We start from the raw sequence: 17,508 nt of genomic DNA on the forward strand, positions 1-17,508 counted from the left end.
CAATCCCAAATGCAAAAATCGCTATGTAAGAATTCGTATATTTGCGAAGAATGGCATTTAAGGAATCTCTAATAGAGATTCCTCAAATGCTATTCATGACACAAAAAAAAATAGCGATTTTGCACTTTTGGGCCGCTATTTACCGAGAGGTCAATAGCAAAAACTCAGAAAAATGCTTTTAAAAGCATTTTTCTAAGTTGCATGTTGCACACACACATGTCCTTTGGACATGTGTGTGCGCAACACCTGTTCAAATGTGCATTTTAGGGGTGCTACAGGGTGTCCTTTGGACACCCCTGGCACCCTTAAAATCGCTATCTGATTTGCGAGTAGCAAATTGCTACTCGCAAATGAGGGATACTCCCCATTCATTCCTATGGGCCTTTTGGCCCATAGGAATGAATGGGGAGTTATTCCTTTTTTTGCGAGTAGCAATTTTCTACTCGCAAATAGAGATCATGTAGGAATCGCTATTTATTTAGCAATTCCTACATGAATGCCGTTTTGCGTGTCCTCAATAGCGAGTCGCTATGATTCGCTATTAGGGCCACGCAAAACGGCCCGTACATGAATCAGGCTGGTAATCACTGCAGCTAATTTGCGCTGAAGATAAAATAGCTGTCTATGCTTAACCCCCATTTTTGAGAAGGTGTGATGTGCAAGGCCCATACTCTGCTTTGCCACAGATTCTTAAAATCTGTGTTTTTATGAAATGTGGCATAAGGCCAAGAGCTGTCATCCTTCAGCCTGTGGAACTAGGTCGAGGACTGTTCTTGGCTCACCATCCTGTGATTTTGAGAAAGTTGCGTAATCTCCATATGTCTAAATAAAATGTGTAGTTAAACTTGTGCTCATGTGAAGGGCTCATATGGCCACAGGCCACGTTTGCAAACAAAAAAAAGTAAGGGACACACTGATCTCCAATTAGGCATAGGGCTTGCTTCAACATGCACCACAATGTACACTGTTCAGCTATTCTTGACATGTGTATAAACTATCATTAATATGTTATAACCACATTGCCTTACTGTCATTTAACATTCTCCATTTATTTTTGTGCTCAGTACCTGTTCCATTTTTGCCATCCCCTCCTTTTTTCCCCTGCACTAAAAGCACCAATGTCATACCTGGATCAAATGTCTAACTTCATTTTACTATCCCTTCTCTCAGCATTATTGCTACTTTTAAATGTTTATAGGCTGCAACAATAAATTGACAAATGCTGGTCTTATGCTACCCAGAACAGATTAATAGAGGATACAAGCAATTCATTCTCAGAAACGTAAAAAAGGTCAGAAAATGAACAAATGCACGCACATTTGCTTTGAGGGCTTACCAGGGCCGTTTATCAAGTTGACCACTGGGGCTCTACCTTTAGTGAACCTTAAGAGGCACACAACGATCTCCATCATAAACTTGACTAAAGGGGTGCTTCCTCTCATCGTTATCAGGTATCAAGCTCTTGTAGGGTTCCACACCTGGACTGGTTGCAAGAGACACACAGACTTAACTATAGAATCATCATGTTCCTTAATTTCTCAATTACGAGTTGGGCAGGAACAAAGCATAAAAGTAATAATTTATTTAAAACTTGCCTAAATCTACTCTGGGTCTTTGACAACATCATTGATCCCAATCACCCTAGATAATCAGTTTCTGGTGAAGGTCTGCTGAAGCGGCATGAACATTCAACTATGTTGAGACCCCTAGCAGCAGAGTTGCAGTCCTTGTCCTTTCCACATATGGTTCTTCTACCTCTTGATGAATGTTATGCATTAGCACATCTTGTTAGGTTGGGCCACATGAAATGTTGTTGTCAGACTTTCAACATCTTAAATGCTATGGATGCCTTGGTAGGGAAGATTATTTACCTCACTTTTTCTCTTTTATATTCCTTCACTTTTTAAACTACGTTTTCTAAAACTACAAAGTTTATGGAATGTTAGTTACACTAACTTTCTTTTTTGAATGAAAACAAATTTATGAAGTGCGCATATACCAAGAAGCGTCAAGGAGATGTACCCACTGGAAACCGCGAAACCACAGAAGATCAAGAGCAGCCAATCTGAAAGGACCTTAAGTCCCAAAGAAGCAAAAAAGCTAGGTTTTGACTACTGAAAAATTTCTACCACCACATTTAGGCTGCCAAAACTTCATAACCAACACAAGACTATATTTAGCTGAGAGAAGTGGCCTTGTCAGTGAGTACTATTGAAAATGTGTTCTAATAAACAGAGGTTCCATACCATGCAGGGCTTTAAAGCGTTACAAAGGGACTTAAAAATTATTCACTTCCGTAATGGAAGCCAATGTAGCTTAGCAAGCTCGCCCGAGACTGATTAGTATTTGGGAATATCCAAGATGAGTCAAGCTGCTGCATTTTGGACAGTTTGCAGTTTTCTCAAAGAAAAATTATTGACATTCATATACAGGACATTACAGAAATCATGGCAAGAACAACTGTTTTCATGCCGTTAATGGAATATAAGGAAACATTTTCCTTAAAGATCTAATTGTATTGAAGATGTGACAGGGGGCGGAGCTCACAGGCAGTAGTCCTTCTTTTGTGTTGTTGACCCCAGAAGTGAAACCCTTGTGGACCGAAATCAGTTTAGCATCAGCAGGGCAGGTTTTGGGCTGTACCCGTATTGACAACTGAGTCACAATGGAGCTTGGAGAGATGTTGTACAACAAAAGCGAGTACATCGAGACGGCATCAGGAAATAAAGTCAGTAGGCAGTCTGTACTATGTGGAAGTCAGAATATTGTTCTCAATGGAAAGACAATCGTAATGAATGACTGTATCATCAGGGGTGACCTTGCCAATGTACGAGTCGGGCGTCACTGCGTTATCAAAAGCCGAAGTGTTGTGCGGCCGCCATTTAAGAAGTTCAGCAAGGGGGTGGCATTCTTCCCGCTGCATATTGGGGACCATGTTTTTATTGAAGAAGACTGTGTTGTGAATGCTGCACAGATTGGTTCCTACGTCCACATCGGAAAGAACTGTGTCATTGGCCGTAGGTGTGTCTTAAAAGACTGCTGTAAGATTCTAGACAACACTGTGCTTCCACCAGCAACTGTGGTCCCTCCATTCACTGTTTTTTCAGGATGCCCAGGTCGCTTCACCACTGAACTCCCTGAGTGCACCCAAGAGCTGATGGTGGATGTTACCAAGAGCTACTACCAGAAGTTTCTTCCCCTCACACAAATTTAGTTGCCATTGTGACCATCTAAGCTTCAAGAAGAGATTGAATCCGTTCAGGCACACACATTCCGCTTCCTGGTCCAACCTGTACTTTTCCTGACCAGAATGAGCACCAGGGCAGAACAGATATGAGCCCACCTCTGCAGACTGATCTTATAAAAGTTCTCTGCGCGACTGATACTGTGTGTGGTCCGGTGCCTCTCCTGAGTGATCCAGTGTGGTCCTTTCTCCTGAGTATTCCAATATGTGGAGGGGAGGCGGGGTCCTGGGTCGTACTCTGGAAGGTTATAAGACACTATATATAGGTTAGATAATATCGACTTACTAAAATATTGCATGCATTTTCTGCCACTCCATCATGAAGGAAAGTATATATTTACTATTCTCCACTCCTCTGCCGCTCTAGACTTACATTGCGATTTAGTGGTGATACCTATGTAATGAAAGCTTTATTTTTGTAACTCGTGCAATATTGTGGTAGTATACCCACCATACCTCTCCTGATAGTGCAAACACTACCCCTCTTTTCAATCTACTTCCACATCAGACACAACTCGAAGAATTCCTACCATTGTGAGTATAAGGAAGTCACAGACTGACGTCATCCTTCCGGAAGAAGAAATCTGTCTGCTTCATTGGCTCCTGCGGCCTTTCTCTTTTAAGTCTTCTTCCCCAAGAACTTCACGAACTTAACTAAAATAACGATGTCCCTTCCTCTCAAAAAAAAAAAAAAAAAAAGATCTAATTGTATTGAAACATGAAGATACCATTTTATTCACATGAAGATTTGCAGATTTGACCGAGGAGGTTGGATCCCCCAGAACATCTGACCACCAATTGTTACTCCAAACCAAGCGATGACTGCCATAGATGAAAACTTCTGTCTTTTCTGCATTTAATTTAAGACTGTTATCCTTCATCCAGACAGACATTGCCTTCATGCAGTTGCTAAAGTTGATGAAAATTGAGTGCACATCTTCCGTAATGAAAACAATAATCGGTGTTATCTTCGTAAGACAAAACCTGAAAGCCAAAAGAGCGAATCAGCTTAGCCAATGAAGACAGGTACAGATTAAATAATGTACTTAGTGAAAATCCCTGAGATACCCCACAGATAACTGTTTGTACTCAGTCAGTCAGGACGGACCTTAAAACATTCAGTGTCTGATTCACAAAGGGCCTCTGCACTTGTGGTGGAGCCCCTTAGTTATGGGGCAGTCTCCGCACTCATGAAATAATCTACGCAACGAGAATTCTCATAGCGGAGATTCTACCCTGATTGTGTAGACTTCCCCATGACTGTGGGGCCTCAAACTCAAGTGTGGAGGCCCTTTGTGAATCAGGCCCTTAAAGCAGTATCTTTAACACCAGGCCTGGCTAGGCAGGAAGTGAGAAGAAATGGGGAGACCATATTAAAGACTGCAGACATATCTAACATAATTAGTGCCGCAGCCTATCCCCTATCTGCTTGTGAACTAATACTATTTATTTATTTATTTATTTATTTATTTTCTTGTATAGCGCCTGAATAGACCCCCGAAGGGGTATCTCCGCGCTTTGCCAGTGGAAGGAACATAGATAGTGCCAATTCATGTTTAAGAAGAACTGATTGGATGGGAACGTGTTTAACTGCTTGTGAAGAGATAGGTTTTAAGGGTTTTTCGGAAGGATAGATGATTGGTGATTTGTTTTAATGTCTGAGGTAGAGAGTTCCAGAGAACAGGTCCAGTGTGGGCCAGGGCACGACCTCCCTGCCTAGATTTTTTAATTCTGGGTACCTGCAGTAGCTGGAGGTTGCTGGAGCGTAGTGAGCGTCCTGGGACATAGGGTTGGAAGGCTTTTGTTAGGTACATTGGCCCCGTACCTGTCAGACATTTATGGATGGTACATAAGATTTTGAACTTAATGCGTTGCCGCACTGGGAGCCAGTGTAGTTTGGCCAGTAGAGGGCGGGAGGGGGTCCTAGGTGGAATGTTGAGGACTAGCCTTGCCGCAGTGTTTTGGACTATTTGCAGTTTATTAAGTTGATCTTCATTTGTTGATAGTAGAAGACCATTGCAGTAGTCCAATCTGCTAATGACTAATGCCTGGACCAAGGTCTTTCTATGTCTGTCGGGTAGAAATGGAAACACCCTTCTCAACAGTCCAATGGCCCTAACACATGTACCGGCAACTTGGTTAACATGATCTTTAAATGTGAGGGCTTGATCTAGTAGCACTCCCAAGTTTTTCACAGTCTGTTTAGGGATGGGAACCGGTCCCAATTCTAGGGGCCACCATTCGGGGGACCACAGTGTCACTTCCTCCCCGAACAGCAGTACTTCCGTTTTGCCTACATTACACTGTAGGCAATTCTTGGCCATCCACTCTGACACTGCCCTAATTCCATCTGCAAAAGATTTTTTTTAGAGCAGGTGTGAAAGTTTTAAAAGGGAACAGAAGTTGGGTGTCGTCGGCGTATGACACCGGGGTGAACCCAAAGGATCTCACTAGGTCAGCCAGGGGGGCCACGTACACATTAAATATGTGGGGCTTAGGCATGAGCCCTGTGGCACTCCCCTGGTGAGCTCCCTAGAGATGGATTTATGGGAGCCCAACCTGACTTCTTGAGAGCGGCCTGAGAGAAAACTTTCCATCCAGGACAGAGCTACACCCCCCAATCCCACATCTTTCAGACGACCGAGAAGCACTTCGTGTGAAACCGTATCAAAGGCAGCGGATAAATCCAACAGCACCAAAATCATTGACTCTCCACCGTCCAGTGTCATCCTGATGTTGTTGGTCACTGCTAGGAGGGCTGATTCGGTGCTGTGGTTGGGCCTGAACCCAGATTGTGAGTGGTCCAGGCCTTCCGTTGCCTCGATATAATTAGATAAATGGGTATTCACGTGCTTCTCAGTCATCTTACCGATGTGCGGCAGGAGGGAGATGGGCCAAAGATTTGAAAGATCAGTACATGGGGAGGCCGCTTTTTTCCCTATTGGGTTCACCACCGCTATTTTCCACTTCATTGGGACTTGCTCTTCTGTCAATGAGATGTTCATCACTGACTGAATGGGGGGTCCTAAGAGGGAGATCAGAGGGGCAACCATTTTTGCAGGGAGGAGGTCATTGGGGGACCCAGATTTTATGTGGCTAATGAGAGGTGGCAGGTCTAAGTCACTGACTAATGGAAAGGTCAGTAGTGGGTTTTTATTCTGAGTGGGTAAGTCATTAGGGAGGGAGACCGTGGTTCCTGCACCACTAGAGACCGAAATGTTACTATAAATGAGATTAATTTTGTCCTCAAGGAACATTGAGATCTCATCACAAAGTGTTTGGGAGAATTCATCAGGGCTCTCACAGGCTGTGGGTTTAACAAAGTTCTGCAGTATTTTAAACAGCTCCCTTGGACAGTTACCTGCCTCTGCTAGTTGTAGGGTGAGACTATTTTTCCTAGCTTGCCTTACGATTTTATAATAGGTTGACTGGGCCTCTTGGTGAATTTTCTTTTTCTCCTCAGTTTTCAGTTTCCTCCATGCTTTTTCTAGTCGCCTACATTTCTGCTTCTCTGTTCTAAGGTCTTGGGTATACCATTTTTCTTGCTTGGTGGGAAGGTATTGCTTATGGAGTTTTAGTGGGGCCAGGGTGTCGATAGCTAGCTTAAGTGAGTTATTGAATTTTTCTAATGCGATGTCTGCTGAGTCTTCATTTGTGAATGTGGGTAGTATCCAATATTCCCGCAGTTTTTCCACCGATATTTTGTGCCATTGACGGCGCAGAATTGGCGGGAGTGGCGCCTTGTGCAAGGATTTAGTTGGGCCCAGCAGAAGAAACTCTATCAAAAAATGATCTGACCAATTGATTTCTTTAGCAGGTAGGCATCTTATTTTAGTGCAACTAGAGAATAGTGAATCCAGAGTGTGACCACCTGTGTGGGTAGCACCACTATTTATGGCCTTTAACCCCAGGTTAGAAAAGTCTGCAGTTAGTGAGATAGTTTCGGGGTGTGTCAGATTGTCCATGTGTACATTAAAATCTCCAAGGAGGATAAAATCCTCCCTGGCTTTAAAATGTGGAGCTAGTAACTCCAGAAGAGAGAGGGCAAAGTCCGGATTGGATCCTGGTGGGCGGTACGCTAATGCGCCTTTCCAGGAGGTGTGGCCAGCCGAGCTGAGCTTGAAGATCATTATTTCCAATTGAGGACTGGACCTTTGTTCTAATATTGTTACATTTAGTATGTCTTTATATATGATGGCTAAGCCACCACCTGTTTTATTAATTCGGTCAAAGTGTAGAATCTTGTAGCCTGATGGAACCCCAAGTGTGATTGCTGTAACCGTATGGGGTTTCATCCATGTTTCGGTTAAAAAACAAATGTCAGGCTGCATGGTGTAGACAAGATCCCGTACCTGTAACTGATGTTTAGGGAGAGACCGAACATTCATGAGAAAACATTTTAGTCCCTCTGGAATTGATATATTTGGAGCGGTTCCATTTGTACTGTTCCTTACTACTAATGATTGGTAGCGACATTTTAGACAAGAAAAACAGCCCTCAAGAATCTGACAAGGTAATCGAGTGCCACAATCTCCAGTAGGTTGTAAATCTAGGAGGAATTGGGCGGGGTATGTGATATTTCTCATACCTGGGATGTCATGGTCCGCAGGGGTTGAGCCCATTGCCCTTATGCCACGTACTGTCGCGGACGGGCCCAGATGGGCAGCTCTTTGGCTGGTCTTCGGCGACGCTTTGTCGACGCTGCGCGCGATCGCTGCGCGCTTGTAGGGGGCGATGGCTAAATAGGCCAGCAAAAGGCATCCACTAGAGCGCTAACCGCTCAGGAAGTGCCCCCGCAGGAAGTGCCTGGCTCTCCCTGACCCGCCCTCCGCGCAACGGTATTGGCTACCGCGTCGGACCGGGGCGGGCAGGAGTGAAAGACGAGCACAGGCTTCCTTTACCAACAGTGAGTGTTTCCTCCCCCTTGTAATCAGGATAGGAAAGGTGGTACAAATAGCGCCAATCCAGACAATGTGGCGTTTTAGAAGTGTGTGCTGATTAAGTGAGTGAGTGAGTTTTTAAGTTTTTAAAAATGAGCAATCAAGATAAAAGTTTCGTTTTTAAATCAACAGAGCAACATCGTTATTAAGTCAACAATGAGGTTTAAAATAGCAGGTAGTTCAATTCTCTCACATGCAGTAGTTCTCAATACAGCACAGGGCACATTCGTGTTACCTTCAGCAAGCAAAGCGGAACGGGGACTCTGCCACCGTCACCCTTCCGCAGCTTGCAGATGACTGGGCTCCGCCTAAATAGGCCAGCAAAAGGCATCCACTAGAGCGCTAACCGCTCAGGAAGTGCCCCCGCAGGAAGTGCCTGGCTCTCCCTGACCCGCCCTCCGCGCAACGGTATTGGCTACCACGTCGGACCGGGGCGGGCAGGAGTGAAAGACGAGCACAGGCTTCCTTTACCAACAGTGAGTGTTTCCTTCCCCTTGTAATCAGGATAGGAAAGGTGGTACAAATAGCGCCAATCCAGAGAATGTGGCGTTTTAGCAGTGCGTGCTGATTAAGTGAGTGAATGAGTTTTTAAGTTTTTAAAAATTAGCAATCAAGATAAAAGTTTCGTTTTTAAATCAACAGAGCAACATCGTTATTAAGTCAACAATGAGGTTTAAAATAGCAGGTAGTTCAATTCTCTCACATGCAGTAGTTCTCAATACAGCACAGGGCACATTCGTGTTACCTTCAGCAAGCAAAGCGGAATGGGGACTCTGCCACCGTCACCCTTCCGCAGCTTGCAGATGACTGGGCTCTGCCTAAATAGGCCAGCAAAAGGCATCCACTAGAGCGCTAACCGCTCAGGAAGTGCCCCCGCAGGAAGTGCCTGGCTCTCCCTGACCCGCCCTCCGCGCAACGGTATTGGCTACCGCGTCGGACCGGGGCGGGCAGGAGTGAAAGACGAGCACAGGCTTCCTTTACCAACAGTGAGTGTTTCCTCCCCCTTGTAATCAGGATAGGAAAGGTGGTACAAATAGCGCCAATCCAGAGAATGTGGCATTTTAGCAGTGCGTGCTGATTAAGTGAGTGAGTGAGTTTTTAAGTTTTTAAAAATGAGCAATCAAGATAAAAGTTTCGTTTTTAAATCAACAGAGCAACATCGTTATTAAGTCAACAATGAGGTTTAAAATAGCAGGTAGTTCAATTCTCTCACATGCAGTAGTTCTCAATACAGCACAGGGCACATTCGTGTTACCTTCAGCAAGCAAAGCGGGACGGGGACTCTGCCACCGTCACCCTTCCGCAGCTTGCAGATGACTGGGCTCCGCCTAAATAGGCCAGCAAAAGGCATCCACTAGAGCGCTAACCGCTCAGGAAGTGCCCCCGCAGGAAGTGCCTGGCTCTCCCTGACCCGCCCTCCGCGCAACGGTATTGGCTACCACGTCGGACCGGGGCGGGCAGGAGTGAAAGACGAGCAGAGGCTTCCTTTACCAACAGTGAGTGTTTCCTCCCCCTTGTAATCAGGATAGGAAAGGTGGTACAAATAGCGCCAATCCAGAGAATGTGGCGTTTTAGCAGTGCGTGCTGATTAAGTGAGTGAATGAGTTTTTAAGTTTTTAAAAATTAGCAATCAAGATAAAAGTTTAGTTTTTAAATCAACAGAGCAACATCGTTATTAAGTCAACAATGAGGTTTAAAATAGCAGGTAGTTCAATTCTCTCACATGCAGTAGTTCTCAATACAGCACAGGGCACATTCGTGTTACCTTCAGCAAGCAAAGCGGAACAAGGACTCTGCCACCGTCACCCTTCCGCAGCTTGCAGATGACTGGGCTCCGCCTAAATAGGCCAGCAAAAGGCATCCACTAGAGCGCTAACCGCTCAGGAAGTGCCCACGCAGGAAGTGCCTGGCTCTCCCTAACCCGCCCTCCGCGCAACGGTATTGGCTACCGCGTCGGACCGGGGTGGGCAGGAGTGAAAGACGAGCACAGGCTTCCTTTACCAACAGTGAGTGTTTCCTCACCCTTGTAATCAGGATAGGAAAGGTAGTACAAATAGCGCCAATCCAGAGAATGTGGCGTTTTAGCAGTGCGTGCTGATTAAGTGAGTGAGTGAGTTTTTAAGTTTTTAAAAATGAGCAATCAAGATAAAAGTTTCGTTTTTAAATCAACAGAGCAACATCGTTATTAAGTCAACAATGAGGTTTAAAATAGCAGGTAGTTCAATTCTCTCACATGTAGTAGTTCTCAATACAGCACAGGGCACATTCGTGTTACCTTCAGCAAGCAAAGCGGAACGGGGACTCTGCCACCGTCACCCTTCCGCAGCTTGCAGATGACTGGGCTCTGCCTAAATAGGCCAGCAAAAGGCATCCACTAGAGCGCTAACCGCTCAGGAAGTGCCCCCGCAGGAAGTGCCTGGCTCTCCCTGACCCGCCCTCCGCGCAACGGTATTGGCTACCGCGTCGGACCGGGGCGGGCAGGAGTGAAAGACGAGCACAGGCTTCCTTTACCAACAGTGAGTGTTTCCTCCCCCTTGTAATCAGGATAGGAAAGGTGGTACAAATAGCGCCAATCCAGAGAATGTGGCATTTTAGCAGTGCGTGCTGATTAAGGGAGTGAGTGAGTTTTTAAGTTTTTAAAAATGAGCAATCAAGATAAAAGTTTCGTTTTTAAATCAACAGAGCAACATCGTTATTAAGTCAACAATGAGGTTTAAAATAGCAGGTAGTTCAATTCTCTCACATGCAGTAGTTCTCAATACAGCACAGGGCACATTCGTGTTACCTTCAGCAAGCAAAGCGGAACGGGGACTCTGCCACCGTCACCCTTCCGCAGCTTGCAGATGACTGGGCTCCGCCTAAATAGGCCAGCAAAAGGCATCCACTAGAGCGCTAACCGCTCAGGAAGTGCCCCCGCAGGAAGTGCCTGGCTCTCCCTGACCCGCCCTCCGCGCAACGGTATTGGCTACCGCGTCAGACCGGGGCGGGCAGGAGTGAAAGACGTTCATAGGCTTCCTTTACCAACAGTGAGTGTTTCCTCCCCCTTGTAATCAGGATAGGAAAGGTGGTACAAATAGCGCCAATCCAGAGAATGTGGCGTTTTAGCAGTGCGTGCTGATTAAGTGAGTGAGTGAGTTTTTAAGTTTTTAAAAATGAGCAATCAAGATAAAAGTTTTGTTTTTAAATCAACAGAGCAACATCGTTATTAAGTCAACAATGAGGTTTAAAATAGCAGGTAGTTCAATTCTCTCACATGCAGTAGTTCTCAATACAGCACAGGGCACATTCGTGTTACCTACAGCAAGCAAAGCGGAACGGGGACTCTGCCACCGTCACCCTTCCGCAGCTTGCAGATGACTGGGCTCCGCCTAAATAGGCCAGCAAAAGGCATCCACTAGAGCACTAACCGCTCAGGAAGTGCCCCCGCTGGAAGTGCCTGGATCTCCCTGACCCGCCCTCCGTGCAACGGTATTGGCTACCGCGTCGGACCGGGGCGGGCAGGAGTGAAAGACGAGCACAGGCTTCCTTTACCAATAGTGAGTGTTTCCTCCCCCTTGTAATCAGGATAGGAAAGGTGGTACAAATAGCGCCAATCCAGAGAATGTGGCGTTTTAGCAGTGCGTGCTGATTAAGTGAGTGAGTGAGTTTTTAAGTTTTTAAAAATGAGCAATCAAGATCAAAGTTTCGTTTTTAAATCAACAGAGCAACATCGTTATTAAGTCAACAATGAGGTTTAAAATAGCAGGTAGTTCAATTCTCTCACATGCAGTAGTTCTCAAAACAGCACAGGGCACATTCGTGTTACCTTCAGCAAGCAAAGCGGAACGGGGACTCTGCCACCGTCACCCTTCCGCAGCTTGCAGATGACTGGACTCCGCCTAAATAGGCCAGCAAAAGGCATCCACTAGAGCGCTAACCGCTCAGGAAGTGCCCCCGCAGGAAGTGCCTGGCTCTCCCTGACCCGCCCTCCGTGCAACGGTATTGGCTACCGCGTCGGACCGGGGCGGGCAGGAGTGAAAGACGAGCACAGGCTTCCTTTACCAACAGTGAGTGTTTCCTCCCCCTTGTAATCAGGATAGGAAAGGTGGTACAAATAGCGCCAATCCAGAGAATGTGGCGTTTTTGCAGTGCGTGCTGATTAAGTGAGTGAGTGAGTTTTTAAGTTTTTAAAAATGAGCAATCAAGATAAAAGTTTCGTTTTTAAATCAACAGAGCAACATCGTTATTAAGTCAACAATGAGGTTTAAAATAGCAGGTAGTTCAATTCTCTCACATGCAGTAGTTCTCAATACAGCACAGGGCACATTCGTGTTACCTTCAGCAAGCAAAGCGGAACGGGGACTCTGCCACCGTCACCCTTCCGCAGCTTGCAGATGACTGGGCTCCGCCTAAATAGGCCAGCAAAAGGCATCCACTAGAGCGCTAACCGCTCAGGAAGTGCCCCCGCAGGAAGTGCCTGGCTCTCCCTGACCCGCCCTCCGCGCAACGGTATTGGCTACCACGTCGGACCGGGGCGGGCAGGAGTGAAAGACGAGCACAGGCTTCCTTTACCAACAGTGAGTGTTTCCTCCCCCTTGTAATCAGGATAGGAAAGGTGGTACAAATAGCGCCAATCCAGAGAATGTGGCGTTTTAGCAGTGCGTGCTGATTAAGTGAGTGAATGAGTTTTTAAGTTTTTAAAAATTAGCAATCAAGATAAAAGTTTTGTTTTTAAATCAACAGAGCAACATCGTTATTAAGTCAACAATGAGGTTTAAAATAGCAGGTAGTTCAATTCTCTCACATGCAGTAGTTCTCAATACAGCACAGGGCACATTCGTGTTACCTTCAGCAAGCAAAGCGGAACAAGGACTCTGCCACCGTCACCCTTCCGCAGCTTGCAGATGACTGGGCTCCGCCTAAATAGGCCAGCAAAAGGCATCCACTAGAGCGCTAACCGCTCAGGAAGTGCCCCCGCAGGAAGTGCCTGGCTCTCCCTGACCCGCCCTCCGCGCAACGGTATTGGCTACCGCGTCGGACCGGGGTGGGCAGGAGTGAAAGACGAGCACAGGCTTCCTTTACCAACAGTGAGTGTTTCCTCCCCCTTGTAATCAGGATAGGAAAGGTGCTACAAATAGCGCCAATCCAGAGAATGTGGCGTTTTAGCAGTGCTTGCTGATTAAGTGAGTGAGTGAGTTTTTAAGTTTTTAAAAATGAGCAATCAAGATAAAAGTTTCGTTTTTAAATCAACAGAGCAACATCGTTATTAAGTCAACAATGAGGTTTAAAATAGCAGGTAGTTCAATTCTCTCACATGCAGTAGTTCTCAATACAGCACAGGGCACATTCGTGTTACCTTCAGCAAGCAAAGCGGAATGGGGACTCTGCCACCGTCACCCTTCCGCAGCTTGCAGATGACTGGGCTCTGCCTAAATAGGCCAGCAAAAGGCATCCACTAGAGCGCTAACCGCTCAGGAAGTGCCCCCGCAGGAAGTGCCTGGCTCTCCCTGACCCGCCCTCCGCGCAACGGTATTGGCTACCGCGTCGGACCGGGGCGGGCAGGAGTGAAAGACGAGCACAGGCTTCCTTTACCAACAGTGAGTGTTTCCTCCCCCTTGTAATCAGGATAGGAAAGGTGGTACAAATAGCGCCAATCCAGAGAATGTGGCATTTTAGCAGTGCGTGCTGATTAAGTGAGTGAGTGAGTTTTTAAGTTTTTAAAAATGAGCAATCAAGATAAAAGTTTCGTTTTTAAATCAACAGAGCAACATCGTTATTAAGTCAACAATGAGGTTTAAAATAGCAGGTAGTTCAATTCTCTCACATGCAGTAGTTCTCAATACAGCACAGGGCACATTCGTGTTACCTTCAGCAAGCAAAGCGGGACGGGGACTCTGCCACCGTCACCCTTCCGCAGCTTGCAGATGACTGGGCTCCGCCTAAATAGGCCAGCAAAAGGCATCCACTAGAGCGCTAACCGCTCAGGAAGTGCCCCCGCAGGAAGTGCCTGGCTCTCCCTGACCCGCCCTCCGCGCAACGGTATTGGCTACCACGTCGGACCGGGGCGGGCAGGAGTGAAAGACGAGCAGAGGCTTCCTTTACCAACAGTGAGTGTTTCCTCCCCCTTGTAATCAGGATAGGAAAGGTGGTACAAATAGCGCCAATCCAGAGAATGTGGCGTTTTAGCAGTGCGTGCTGATTAAGTGAGTGAATGAGTTTTTAAGTTTTTAAAAATTAGCAATCAAGATAAAAGTTTCGTTTTTAAATCAACAGAGCAACATCGTTATTAAGTCAACAATGAGGTTTAAAATAGCAGGTAGTTCAATTCTCTCACATGCAGTAGTTCTCAATACAGCACAGGGCACATTCGTGTTACCTTCAGCAAGCAAAGCGGAACAAGGACTCTGCCACCGTCACCCTTCCGCAGCTTGCAGATGACTGGGCTCCGCCTAAATAGGCCAGCAAAAGGCATCCACTAGAGCGCTAACCGCTCAGGAAGTGCCCACGCAGGAAGTGCCTGGCTCTCCCTGACCCGCCCTCCGCGCAACGGTATTGGCTACCGCGTCGGACCGGGGTGGGCAGGAGTGAAAGACGAGCACAGGCTTCCTTTACCAACAGTGAGTGTTTCCTCACCCTTGTAATCAGGATAGGAAAGGTAGTACAAATAGCGCCAATCCAGAGAATGTGGCGTTTTAGCAGTGCGTGCTGATTAAGTGAGTGAGTGAGTTTTTAAGTTTTTAAAAATGAGCAATCAAGATAAAAGTTTCGTTTTTAAATCAACAGAGCAACATCGTTATTAAGTCAACAATGAGGTTTAAAATAGCAGGTAGTTCAATTCTCTCACATGTAGTAGTTCTCAATACAGCACAGGGCACATTCGTGTTACCTTCAGCAAGCAAAGCGGAACGGGGACTCTGCCACCGTCACCCTTCCGCAGCTTGCAGATGACTGGGCTCTGCCTAAATAGGCCAGCAAAAGGCATCCACTAGAGCGCTAACCGCTCAGGAAGTGCCCCCGCAGGAAGTGCCTGGCTCTCCCTGACCCGCCCTCCGCGCAACGGTATTGGCTACCGCGTCGGACCGGGGCGGGCAGGAGTGAAAGACGAGCACAGGCTTCCTTTACCAACAGTGAGTGTTTCCTCCCCCTTGTAATCAGGATAGGAAAGGTGGTACAAATAGCGCCAATCCAGAGAATGTGGCATTTTAGCAGTGCGTGCTGATTAAGGGAGTGAGTGAGTTTTTAAGTTTTTAAAAATGAGCAATCAAGATAAAAGTTTCGTTTTTAAATCAACAGAGCAACATCGTTATTAAGTCAACAATGAGGTTTAAAATAGCAGGTAGTTCAATTCTCTCACATGCAGTAGTTCTCAATACAGCACAGGGCACATTCGTGTTACCTTCAGCAAGCAAAGCGGAACGGGGACTCTGCCACCGTCACCCTTCCGCAGCTTGCAGATGACTGGGCTCCGCCTAAATAGGCCAGCAAAAGGCATCCACTAGAGCGCTAACCGCTCAGGAAGTGCCCCCGCAGGAAGTGCCTGGCTCTCCCTGACCCGCCCTCCGCGCAACGGTATTGGCTACCGCGTCAGACCGGGGCGGGCAGGAGTGAAAGACGTTCACAGGCTTCCTTTACCAACAGTGAGTGTTTCCTCCCCCTTGTAATCAGGATAGGAAAGGTGGTACAAATAGCGCCAATCCAGAGAATGTGGCGTTTTAGCAGTGCGTGCTGATTAAGTGAGTGAGTGAGTTTTTAAGTTTTTAAAAATGAGCAATCAAGATAAAAGTTTTGTTTTTAAATCAACAGAGCAACATCGTTATTAAGTCAACAATGAGGTTTAAAATAGCAGGTAGTTCAATTCTCTCACATGCAGTAGTTCTCAATACAGCACAGGGCACATTCGTGTTACCTTCAGCAAGCAAAGCGGAACGGGGACTCTGCCACCGTCACCCTTCCGCAGCTTGCAGATGACTGGGCTCCGCCTAAATAGGCCAGCAAAAGGCATCCACTAGAGCACTAACCGCTCAGGAAGTGCCCCCGCTGGAAGTGCCTGGATCTCCCTGACCCGCCCTCCGTGCAACGGTATTGGCTACCGCGTCGGACCGGGGCGGGCAGGAGTGAAAGACGAGCACAGGCTTCCTTTACCAATAGTGAGTGTTTCCTCCCCCTTGTAATCAGGATAGGAAAGGTGGTACAAATAGCGCCAATCCAGAGAATGTGGCGTTTTAGCAGTGCGTGCTGATTAAGTGAGTGAGTGAGTTTTTAATTTTTTAAAAATGAGCAATCAAGATCAAAGTTTCGTTTTTAAATCAACAGAGCAACATCGTTATTAAGTCAACAATGAGGTTTAAAATAGCAGGTAGTTCAATTCTCTCACATGCAGTAGTTCTCAAAACAGCACAGGGCACATTCGTGTTACCTTCAGCAAGCAAAGCGGAACGGGGACTCTGCCACCGTCACCCTTCCGCAGCTTGCAGATGACTGGACTCCGCCTAAATAGGCCAGCAAAAGGCATCCACTAGAGCGCTAACCGATCAGGAAGTGCCCCCGCAGGAAGTGCCTGGCTCTCCCTGACCCGCCCTCCGTGCAACGGTATTGGCTACCGCGTCGGACCGGGGCGGGCAGGAGTGAAAGACGAGCACAGGCTTCCTTTACCAACAGTGATTGTTTCCTCCCCCTTGTAATCAGGATAGGAAAGGTGGTACAAATAGCGCCAATCCAGAGAATGTGGCGTTTTTGCAGTGCGTGCTGATTAAGTGAGTGAGTGAGTTTTTAAGTTTTTAAAAATGAGCAATCAAGATAAAAGTTTCGTTTTTAAATCAACAGAGCAACATCGTTATTAAGTCAACAATGAGGTTTAAAATAGCAGGTAGTTCAATTCTCTCACATGCAGTAGTTCTCAATACAGCACAGGGCACATTCGTGTTACCTTCAGCAAGCAAAGCGGAACGGGGACTCTGCCACCGTCACCCTTCCGCAGCTTGCAGATGACTGGGCTCCGCCTAAATAGGCCAGCAAAAGGCATCCACTAGAGCGCTAACCGCTCAGGAAGTGCCCCCGCAGGAAGTGCCTGGCTCTCCCTGACCCGCCCTCCGTGCAACGGTATTGGCTACCGCGTCGGACCGGGGCGGGCAGGAGTGAAAGACGAGCACAGGCTTCCTTTACCAACAGTGAGTGTTTCCTCCCCCTTGTAATCAGGATAGGAAAGGTGGTACAAATAGGGCCAATCCAGAGAATGTGGCGTTTTAGCAGTGCGTGCTGATTAAGTGAGTGAGTGAGTTTTTAAGTTTTTAAAAATGAGCAATCAAGATAAAAGTTTCGTTTTTAAATCAACAGAGCAACATCGTT

At 46.6% G+C, this 17,508-nt stretch overlaps 1 protein-coding gene and 1 pseudogene across 2 annotated transcripts in view; both read left to right on the forward strand.

Annotated features, from left to right (window-relative positions):
• EXOC3L4 (exocyst complex component 3 like 4) overlaps nucleotides 1-17,508 on the forward strand; it is a 482,394-nt gene that overhangs the window by 350,583 nt on the left and 114,303 nt on the right. The gene's annotated exons all lie outside the window — the stretch shown is intronic.
• Nucleotides 2,613-3,295, forward strand: LOC144781401 (dynactin subunit 5 pseudogene; annotated as a pseudogene).

Source organism: Lissotriton helveticus, chromosome 9 (genome assembly GCF_964261635.1).
Source record: "Lissotriton helveticus chromosome 9, aLisHel1.1, whole genome shotgun sequence".
Taxonomy (NCBI): domain Eukaryota; kingdom Metazoa; phylum Chordata; class Amphibia; order Caudata; family Salamandridae; genus Lissotriton; species Lissotriton helveticus.